Source organism: Cryptomeria japonica, chromosome 8 (genome assembly GCF_030272615.1).
Source record: "Cryptomeria japonica chromosome 8, Sugi_1.0, whole genome shotgun sequence".
In the NCBI taxonomy this organism is placed as follows: domain Eukaryota; kingdom Viridiplantae; phylum Streptophyta; class Pinopsida; order Cupressales; family Cupressaceae; genus Cryptomeria; species Cryptomeria japonica.
In genome coordinates, this window is record NC_081412.1 from 42,095,413 (window position 1) to 42,107,610 (window position 12,198).

A 12,198-nucleotide genomic window follows, 5' to 3' on the forward strand; every position below is an offset into this window, starting at 1 on the left:
AACACACCACTCTCTAATAATGTAGACACAACCTTTTTATTTCTAAATTACATGACAATATCACCTATTTATACAACTCATCAACCTTGACAACCAGGTCGGCTAAACCCTCAACTCATAATTACAAAATTCATCCGATAGGTGGCAGGTCAGGTCGATGCAAAGCAACCTCTTCTCCACCAATACCAGATAGAAGAAAAAGTACTTTAATTTAATGCCATCAGGATAAAAGGCTTTAATCAAGACAGGTAAATGGTATGCAACTGTATCTATTTGGAATGCATTACCCAAACACCGCAATCGATCACTTGCACACAAAGTTCCACCAGTGTGATCTTTTTCAAATCCTAATATGATTTCTATCTCGTCAACCTCTAGAGGAGCCACCTGAATTGGCCCCACCCAAACCAAGATCCATTATTCCCACTTTTCAAGATTGTATTTCTCTCCACTATCTTGCAGTTTCCCTCGTGAATTTTCAATTATAGTGCAGAGTTCTTCATGAAGGACACCACCACATCGTCTAGAGTCTATGCTTCAATTTTTTTCTTTGATCCCATGGAGGCCAATAGTCCTTTGTCTGAGGAAGTGCTTCCTGAATAGTCATGGGGGGGAGAGGTAATGCTTGAAATCGCCCTTCTATTGGGAGATTGTGTACATAACCTCTTGGTCTTCTGAAAGCTGAAAATTACTTCGAGTCCTCCAACTCTGGTTCCACACTATAGAAATTTTTGAATATTGACTTCCAAATATCCTTCGGTACAAAAGCATCATTCTCATAATAGAAAAAAGGTGTTCCTTGCATGAACACATTGATTTCCTCCAAGCATGGCCCAATAGGTTTCGCAAGAACTCCAAAACCAGTTAGTCCATCCGGACATAAATTAGAGACGTCACATCACACACTTCAGACATTGTTTGTTTGTATTGCATACTCTCTATCTATTTATCACCCTTTAACACTTTCCTCTGCTTTTCTCCAATTGCTCTCTTCTAGGCAGTTGATGAGCTTGTTTCCATGTCATTCAAGATAATGCATGCTTTCTTTCTTTTACGAAATTTGCTTGCACATGACTCTTCAACTTGTATGTTCTGCTTCCATGCAGATATAAATTTTAATTCACACTCAGATAATAATTAAATAAAATAAGCATTTGTAAAGAAAAGATTTAGTCATTCGATGTTACATGTTATCTAACGGAAAGATCCTAGACAATTCTTGGAGAAAGGAAACATCATTGATAATCATTTTTTGCAAATAACACTGAATCAAATAAATTAAAAATGTTTCATGTAATTTTTAAAAGTAGAACTCGTTCAATGCTTTCATGCACCGACGGCAAAGCCGTCTGACCCACACCATTATCCATAATAGAACAAATCAATATAATAGGCTATTATAAATAATATATACAAAAATATGAAAGAACATTAAATTACCATTACAAACCCACAAACCATTAAATAGTGAAAATAGATATAAATTTGTAAATGTCTCTCTACAAACACCACAACCATAACCAAAACAAAAAAAATTCTTACCTGCAAAAACTAAGTAGCTGGTGAGTTGCAAGTCTACAACATCTCTCAGATGATCAAATCATTTCTTAATTTTGTTCTTCTGATTAGTCAATAGATTTAGTTGCATGTACAAGTTTTATATTTGAAGCCTTCTGTTTCCCTATATTTGAGACTTAATAAAATTCTTGTGAGTAGGAAATTGATTCAGGAGTTACGTGTGAAGAATTTGGCAAAGTAAATGATGACAATCGAACTCAAATTTTATCTGTCTTGAAAGCCTTTTATCCTGATGGCATTAAATTAAAGTTCTTTCTCTATTTTCTGGTGATCTCTGGAGCAGAGGTTGCTTTGCATCGACCTGGGATACATTTAACTTGTGTTGTATCTGTAGAAATATGTATCATAGGTCGATGCAATGCAACCTCTGCTCCACCAATACCAGATAGAAGAAAAAGCACTTTAATTTAATGTCATCAGGATAAAATGCTTTCAAGACATATATTAGGTATAAAAGGAAGCCTACCCTGTCATTTGAAGGGGTCTACCTACAATTCAATTGATCTCTTAATTATAAAATCAATTCAATTCCAAGTGAACAAGCAATCAAGCATTGAAGGAGAATTCAAGTTGTTGCAGGTGCATTTGGAAGACCAAAGGACTCAATGAAGCCATTAAAGACTTTTGACGGTCTTAGGAGTGAAGAGCCAATCAATTATGATGTCTTAAGGTCCATTATGGCGAATGTAAGAGTGGAGAAATTGCTTGCTAAGGAGTAGCAGTAGTAAATCTGCCTTAAGGAGGGGCACATTTTATGATTAACAGTGTTTAGACATTTCAAATGAAAGGTGAATCCATCATCATTTGGATGGTATAGTGTTTGGAAGAAGGGTATATGAGAAACCCTACTTTTAAGGGTTTGTGAGAGGCTAAATAAGGGATTCTGCATCTAAGAAGGTTAGAATTTGTAAATAATTGCATTTCCTTAGTTTTGAATCATATACTTTCCAAAGCAACCTTTTGATAGTAGATCCTGTGTACCATCCTAATCCAAAAAGCATTCATTTTATCTACATTCGATAGTAATTGCTAAAATCAGTTTAAAGTGTATTCATTTAAGGACCTTTCATAAAATAATCTCAACTTATACATCACAAAAGGATCTTAAAATATTCATTGTTTATAATGATAAGAATTTGGTTGTTTCATACACCTTCCTTTACTATTTTAAAAATATCATCGACCAAAATATTGTGTAGTAGTAGTATGGAGTGCATTTCATCTATTTTATGCCTAAATATTTCATCATACCACTTTCTTTTCAAAGGCGACTGATCGATTGCCATGTTTGGGTAATGCATTCCAAATAGATACAGTTGCATACCATTTATCTGTCTTGATTAAATACTTTTATCCTGATGGCATTAAATTAAAGTTCTTTCTCTATTTTCTGGTGATCTCTGGAGCAAAGGTTGCTTTGCATCGACCTGGGATACATTTAACTTGTGTTGTATCTGCGGAAATATGTATCCTAGGATGATGCAATGCAACCTCTGCTCCACCAATACCAGATAGAAGAGAAAGTACTTTAATTTAAAGCCATCAAGATAAAATGCTTTCAAAACATATATTAGGTATAAAAGGAAGCCTACCTTGTCATTTGAAGGGGTCTACCTACAATTCAAGTGATCTCTTAATTATAAAATCAATTCAATTCCAAGTGAACAAGCAATCAAGCATTGAACGAGAATTTGAGTTGTTGCAAGTGCATTTGGAAGACCAAAGAACTCAATGAAGCCATTAAAGACTTTTGAAGGTCTTAGGAGTGAAGAGCCAATCAATTATGATGTCTTAAGGTCCATTATGGCGAATGTAAGAGTGGAGAAATTGCTTGCTAAGGAGAAGTAGTAGAAAATCCGCCTTAAGGAGGGGCACATTTTATGATTGACAGTGTTTAGAAATTTCAAATGAAAGGTGAATCCATCATCATTTGGATGGTATAGTGTTTGGAAGAAGGGTATATGAGAAACCCTACTTTTAAGGGTTTGTGAGAGGCTAAATAAGGGATTTTTCATCTAAGAAGGTTAAAACTTGTAAATAATTGCATTTCCTTAGTTTTGAATCATATACTTTCCAAATAAACCTTTTGATAGTAGATTTTGTGTACCATCCTAATCCAAAAAGCATTCATTTTGTCTACATTCGGTAGTCATTGCTAAAATCAGTTTAAAGTGTATTCATTTAGGGACCTTTCATAAAATATTCTCAACTTACACATCTTAAAAGGATCTTAAAATATTCATTGTTTATAGTGATAAGAATTTGGTTGTTCCATACACCTTCCTTTACTATTTTAAAAATATCATCGACCAAAATATTGTGCAGCAGTAGTATGGAGTGCATTTCATCTATTTTATGCCTAAATATTTCATCATACCACTTTCTTTACAAAGGCGACTGATCGATTGCCATGTTTGGGTAATGCATTCCAAATAGATACAGTTGCATACCATTTATCTGTCTTGATTAAATACTTTTATCCTGATGGCATTAAATTAAAGTTCTTTCTCTATTTTCTGGTGATCTCTGGAGTAGAGGTTGCTTTGCATCAACCTGAGATACATTTAACTTGTGTTGTATCTGCAGAAATATGTATCCTAGGACGATTCAATGCAACCTCTGCTCCACCAATACCAAATAGAAGAGAAAGTACTTTAATTTAAAGCCATCAGGATAAAATGTTTTCAAGACATATATTAGGTATAAAAGGAAGCCTACCCTATCATTTGAAGGGGTTTACCTACAATTCAAGTGATCTCTTAATTATAAAATCAATTCAATTCCAAGTGACCAGGCAATCAAGCATTCATCAAGAATTCAAGGAGAAATCACTATTGAACTTACCCCTGTCTCATATAACCCTATGTTGGCTAGGCCCCACAATAATTAGAAGATCTTAATTACTACTGTCCTAAACCTTGCATTGACCGTCACAATTTCACAGTGAGTTGAGTTAATTAGTCCATTAGCAAGATTGGGAAAGAGTTTGGTATTGAGTTAGGTGTTGGTGGAAGGTTAAAGGAGGTACACTATCATCATAATTAATGTTAGAGAGTGTTGTGTGAAGAAGAATGGCCACGAAAGGAGTGACTGTCCTAAGTGCTTGAGACTGTCACAAAAAGTGAGTGTTGCAACAGTGAATCTTCCTTTGACCTTTGTGTGTTTCGGAGGGTAAATACCCATGGTAGTATTGTTAGGTCCTACTTGGAAAGCTAATGTACTGAGAGGGCAGGGGTGAATCAGTACTTCAAAACTTTTCTTGAAAAATAGTTTTACTAATAAACACAAACTATGTATTGCTGATCTCAAAGATATAAAATACTGAAACATAATCATAAAGATAACATGCATCAAAATATCACTCCATAACACAATGATTTTTGGTCACGTAGAAACTCTTGGTTAGAGAGAAAAATTGTGGTGGAGATGGCACCCACAACTTCACTACTGCAGTAATCAAGATTGCTCGGTTAGAGCTACATGTTTAGCCATTTCTGATAGCTTACCCTGTTAGGAGTATAAATATCTTAGATCTACCTTGATAAAGGATTTTACAAACACTTCTACAAAATGTTGTACTTGGTTAAAGGCTTTACAATTTATAGACTTTATTAGAGTCTTTTACCCTGTTAAAGGTTTCTATTACAACTTAATATTTCAATCAAAATCTTTACAAAATATTTGCAACTTCACATCTGAAATGTTATAGCAGACTCTATGTGCTTAATATGATATTACCTTGCTCATAGCATTCCTCGGTAATTGATAAATCAACTCGGTAACCACTTCTGTATTTTCTGTTCCTTAAACTATTCTCTGAAACCTTCTCGATAACCTGTGATTATCTTTGTCAATCTTCTTCCTTCATGCTTGACTTAATCATTCCTTCATCTCTCTGCTCTTGACTAACCTTACATCTCTCTGCTCTTGACTGACCTTACATGAAACCCCTTCATATACTCAAATCATGTTGTTTATATAGATCTCTGAAATGGTGATTTGTTCATTCTTCGATCATACAAACATGTTTTATTGAATGAATAAACATAGAAATTATTTCATTGGATATTCTTCCTCAAAATCATACAAAATCTTTAAATGCAATTTCTAATGTAGTAACGGTTTCATCTTTTTGAATTATGTAACATGTTTCACATGTGTGTCCAGGTTCATTGAATTTGGTAACACATTTTTACTCGATTCAAATTAACTCGGTATACCTTCTTTGATGCTCGGTAAACATATAAACTTTACTCGGTAGACATTCTGCATATGTCTCAGTTCACATCTCGGTGTGTATCCTCTCAGTGACTTGTCTCTCTTCTATAACCGACACCGGTGGCCTTGGTATTTACCGACTGAACTTTTCAGTAGAATTAACCGACTAGTGTATATAGAATGACTTTGGACATAAAACTAATGACAACTTAGTAAATAGTAACAATCTCCCCTTTTGACATTAGTTTGGTATGTTTGACAAAACTCCTTTCAAAGTCATAATAAAAAATCTATATACTTGTAAAATGAACTGAAATGTCAGTATATACAATGTTCAAATACATACTTCCCTTATCAATCTTTTGTACATATCTTGATTTTTTGTTCTATATTTCCATTGTCCCCCTGACAATTTCAACTGTACACTCCCCCTTTTTGACAAACGTCAAAACTAGTTACCATTTGGTGGGGGCAACTGATCAAAAATAGATTTATACTTTGTACGAGCTTCTGTAAGAGTGTCCTTAAGTGCATCTTTGACACTGTTCAAAATTATATTCTGAGTTGTAATATCAGCTAACAGTGTGATCAAACCATCTAATGTGCTTCCCTCTACTTGTGTTGATAATTGGGTAGCTCGGTTGATCTGCTTTTGAACTGACGATAAATGGGGAATAAATAAAGTTTGAAGAGTCATGATATCCATCCGTATTTTAGGCTCTTCATTTCAAAGTTCTAACTGTTGATCCATTAGTGTTTGTAGCCTTGTATAAAAAATTTGTAAAGAATTTGGCTCGGTAGTCAATTTATTTGAGAGATCGGAGATCTCTTTTTCAATGACTTCAGTCTTATTCTTGATATCTTTGATAAAGAATGAGAATGTACATAACTTTTGGAATAAATAAATAATATGCTTGAGTTGAGGGGACAACTCAGCAATGAATTCAATAAGCTTTAGTTTACCTATAGCAATTGCTTTCTGCACTTCTTCAATCATCTTGGCAGTTAGCTCTTTTTCCTTCAATTTGCTAAGGTATTTTGATGCGTCTACTCCAAATTCCTCCAATTGAGTGAGTAGTTCATCCAGTTGCACATGGATGACAGCATCTTTATTGATGGTAGCTTCAGGTATCATATCTATCAATAATGTTTTGATCTTCTGAAGTACTTGTTTCTTCTGTTGTATTGCTATCTGTCTTTCCTGCTTTGCTTTGGCTTTACAAAGCTCACCGAGTTCTATCAGTGCTTGTCCTTTCAATTTTGTGAGGTCAACATTTGGTAGCACAATAAGCTTAAAACTATGTCTTTTTGCTTTCTTCTCCTTTGATGATGATTCCTTTGCCGATTGAATGGGTACAATGGCTTTGGAGACTTGACCTTCCTCAGTATGTTGCTCGGTGGAGGCAACACTTTTGTCATTTCCTGTAACCTCTGTTTTATCCTTCGGTGTTTCCTTGCTTGAATTATTAGTGGCAACTGTCTCGGTGCTTGAAGGAACTTGAGAAGTTGGCTCGTCGATGGCCTGAGAGGTAGGTTCATCTTGTTTAACCTTTGGAGCCTCTATACCTTCATCTATGTCCTGAGGTTTCTCGGTTAAGACTTGTTGAGTGAGCGAAGGATAGGACTTGACCTATTCCAAAACTGATTCACTTGACACCAGTTTGGCATAGGCGTTTCCTTCTATCATTTCTCCGTCTTGTGCTTCAATGTCTATGACATCCTCATCTAACTGAATAGTGGAAGCAAGATCTTGCTCGGCGATGTCAACTATTTCTTCTTCACCTTTTGGTTCTTCAGCCTGAATCCTGAATATCTTCTTCCATTTCTCTTTGGTTTCATTTTCTACTTCTAGATATAGGCCATTCATCATTTTTAAGGCTCTTTGTTTGACTTGAAAATTTGTCTGGTAGTTTTTCAAGTGATCTTTTATTTCATCTACCGACATATCTGGAAAGAGATGTACCAAAACTCTTTCTCTTATTTGCTTCTCCGAGTCCATAGCATATTTCCATCTATTATCAATATGTGAATATAATATTTTTTGGAAGAAAACCAGTTACTTCCAATGGAACTATTCGAAATTTGAGAAGTGTACTAATTACAGTCTCTTGTATTTGTCTCTTCTCTTCATCTATTCTAGTATCATATTTTACATATCTAAATGACCCAAATCCACCATATTCCTTCAATTTTGTACAAAAATTGTCAACACTATGTACATCTTCCTTTGTACTTTTCACAATCTGAAGTTTATTAACATCCTCTACCTCTGTGTCACTTTCCTCTTTATCCAAAATTAGTCTTTTGTTCTTCTTTTTATAAGTGTTTGTAACTTTAGGAATTTCTACATTCTTTTGTTTCTTACCGAGTGACACAGCGGATGATATGGTGTTCGGTCGCTTCACTGGTGGGGTCGGTGATACCTTGGTTGCATCCTATTTCTCTCTTTTCAAAATTTTTCCCTTTGGCAACTTGGTGCTCAGAGTAATTGCTGCTTCTTGAGCTTCAGACTCTTCTTCGATTGAAAGTTGATCACTCTTAGTAGGAGTGGAGGTAGAACCTTCTCCAAATTTTTCAGTTAAGTCCTTGATCATTCTTGTGGCTTTCCTGGCAGCCTTTGGTACAACTATGCTCATTTTTACTTTTTCTTTCACCTCTTCATAGGTGCCATATCTTATCTCGGTAGCATGCCTTGGAAGTGCTAAGAAGGCATCTATCTGTTGTTGAGCAATGTCGAAATCTATTTCATAACCCATAGGTGGTAGTGATTGAGTCCTGGGTTCTACTGCGTTGACATAACAGTAGTCTGTATCCAACTCAAAACATATGGTATCCTTGTATTTTTCCACTAGCTGAGGTGGAATCCTGTACCTACTATGCATCTTTTCCTGGAATTTGTTGAAGTAATCATCCATTATCGTGTTGAAATTATCACCTAGTTGATTGATGAAATCATTTATTTGATGGGTGATAGGTCGGTGTAATTCCCAAACAACGTTACCGACTGATGGAAAGAATTTCTAAAAATAGAAGAACATACACACTAATAGTGACCCAAACATTAGTGTGTTAGCAGTATTATTCTTCTTTGGTTTCCTTATTGTATTTAGATTTTCAAAAAGATTCTTCAACAACACTTCACATAAATCAATTTGCATACCCTTTTTAACAATTTTGTAGGCCAAATCTACAGCTGCACACGGTATACTATTTTCTCTTGCTGACTAGAAGAAGCAATAACCAATAACTCTAATAGAACAATTAAGTTCTGCATCTATCACATTGTTCAACTTAAGACCTCTGCTATCAGACTCAACTCCTATTAATGTTATCAATTCCTTCTATGAAATCATTTTTTGTGCTCGTGCATGGTCAAATATAGGATATCTGATTATCATGTGAATGATCTCCTTGGTGATCTTGAAAGGTTGATCCTCTAGCCACATAAAATCATCATGTACTCAGCTCAAGACAAATTTGACCCATTGGGGTTTGAAGACTCGAGGGTAGGTTAGGGCTTTGGTTAATCCCTTGATTTTGATATGCTCAAACTTGTTGTCCAAATTTCCATCGGTGCACAATTTATCATACATATCCTTAATCTCGGTGTGACCTAGCTCATCAACTCTGCACTTGGTATAAAATCTAACATCTTCAATCAACAGAACCCTATCTGAAAGAAGAGAAAATACAGTTTTCTCATTGGGTTCGGAAGCCATTTTGGGAGGTAAGGTATATTTCAGTGTAGGCTTCTCAATGGTCTCTACTACAACAGGTTTCTAAACTTTGGGGGCCATTACAAACTGAAATTCTGCTTATGAAATTGCTTAGCGTTTCAAATAACCAGAAAATGCTTCGAACTTAGTAAATATTTCGCAAATATTCACAACTTCACTTGATCGTTTAACTTCTGAAAATGTGGTTTTAGATTTGCTAAATACCTTGAATTCTATCTGGAAATGTTTGATCACCTTTGGATTCGCTCTGCTTTGCTCTGCTCTTTACTGGTAAGTGAAAAATGATTGTGCTCAATACTTTTAATACCTCCTTTTGACCTTATCGATATTTGTGCGGTTAGGTATAATAGGCATTAAATGCACTTGGTTTCCCTTTACCGACTAAGTCTCTTATTAGCTTTTACCGACTAGACAGGCTTACTAGTTTTACCGACTTCCCTGGTAAATCAAAAGACTAGATAATTTTTCAAACTTGCTATTGCATCTTAGCTATGCAAATTTTGAATTTAAGTGCACGAATACATAGGAATTGTTCAGATCTAACCTTTGAGAATGCAGTCCCTCCATACTTTCATTGACTAATCCAAATTAGATGCACCTAACTCGGTAGGTAAGGTGCTTCCTTCATTGGTTGACACATTTTCCTTCTTTTTCCAAAATTTATGCAATTTGCTTTTTATCTCCTTAGTATCTCCTCTCGGTTAGTTTCTGCAGTCTTTAGCTATGTGTCCAACTTTGTGACAATGAAAACATACCATTCCTAGACTTCTCCATGATCTCTAGTTGTTCATTCCAAACCTTATCATACAGTTTGCACTTATATGTCCATATCTTCCACAGCATTCACACCAAATTCTTGTATTGTAATCCCATCGTACTGAAGTATATTGTCGATTGGGATTTGTGTGAGTTCGGTAGCTTCTAGTGTTTGCTCGGTGTGGAGTCCACATATAGTTTTTCTACTTAAACCAACATTTCTCAGTGTTGTGTCCATATCTATTGCAATTTTTGCAAAACCCTTTGTATTTTGCCTTCTCATAATTGTTGACAGACTTTGTTCTATATTGCTTAGATGTGTGACCATACTTCTTGCAATTGTAACAATAACCATTAAACCTAGTAACATTCGGCTGCGTACCTTTTCTGATTCGGCAAACATTGGTAGTATGACCTTGTTTTCCATAGTAGTTGCAAATAGGCTTCTTGTCCTTGATGTTCTCTTTGTTTCCAGCTTGCTTTGATGATTCTCCTTTCTCGGTAGTGTTAATCCCTTTCTCGGTAGAGTTGTTTCCTTTGTAACCAAGTCCTGCAATTTTGTTGGGTTTTCTCATATTTAGTTGCCCATCCAATATTCTTGATGCTTCATGGCTTTTCCTCAGTGTTTCTTCTGACTTCTTTTTTGCTTCTAGTTCATCGGTCAATCTTGATATTTCAAGTTTCAATGCTTGAATCTCATTTTCCTTTTGAGTAGCTTCATGATGTGCATAGTCCAATTGATCAGACAGATTATGTTGAACTACAGTCATCCTTGATATTTCATCATTCTTTACAGTCACCATTGCTTCTAGTTGTTGTTTTTCTCCTTCTATAGTTCGTTTATTATCGTCAGTTGTTCTCAATGCATCAAGATTTTCAGTCATTTATGTGCTAAAATACTCATGTTCCCTTCTCATTGCTTTTAGCTGTTCACTAAGTGCTTTGTTCTTTTCTTTCAGTTCTGCAATCATTTCTTCAGATTCTTCTGATATGCTATTCTCAGATGATGTCTTGATTTGTTCCACCAACTCTTGTGAGTCCTGTAAATAATCAGACAACCTTCTTTTGACTTTCAATGATCTCTACATTTGCCTTTGCATGTCTGCAATCATTTGATTAGCATGATCCAATTCTTCTTGAAGATTCACAATCCTGCGAGATTGTTTATAGCCTTCCATTGATGGGATCTTTCTCTTTAGGCTGTTAGACCCTTTATCAAGAGTAAAGCTCTGATACCAATTGTTAGGTCCTACTTGGAAAGCTAATGTACTAAGAGGGGAGGGGTGAATCAATACTTCAAAACTTTTCTTGAAAAACAGTTTTACTAATAAACACAAACTATGTATTGTTGATCTCAAAGATATAAATAGTGAAACATAATCATATAGATAACTTGCATCAAAATATCACTCCATAACACAATGATTTTTGGTCACATAGAAACTCTTGGTTAGAGAGAAAAACTGTGGTGGGGATGGCACCCACAACTTCACTACTGCAGTAATCAAGATTGCTCGATTAGAGCTACATGTTTAGCCATTTCTGATAGCTTACCCTGCTAGGATTATAAATATCTTTAGATCTACCTTGCTAAAGGATTTTACAAACACTTCTACAAAATGTTGTACCTGGTTAAAGGCTTTACAATTTATAGACTTTATTAGAGTCTTTTACCCTGTTAAAGGTTTCTATTACAACTTAATATTTCAATCAAAATCTTTACAAAATATCTACAACTTCACATCTGAAATGTTATAGCAGACTCTATGTTCTTAATATGATATTAACTTGCTCATAGCATTCCTCGGTAACCACTTCTGTATTTTTTGTTCCTTAAACTGTTCTCTGAAACCTTCTCGGTAACCTGTGATTATCTTTGTCAATCTTCTTCCTTCATGCTTGACTTAAT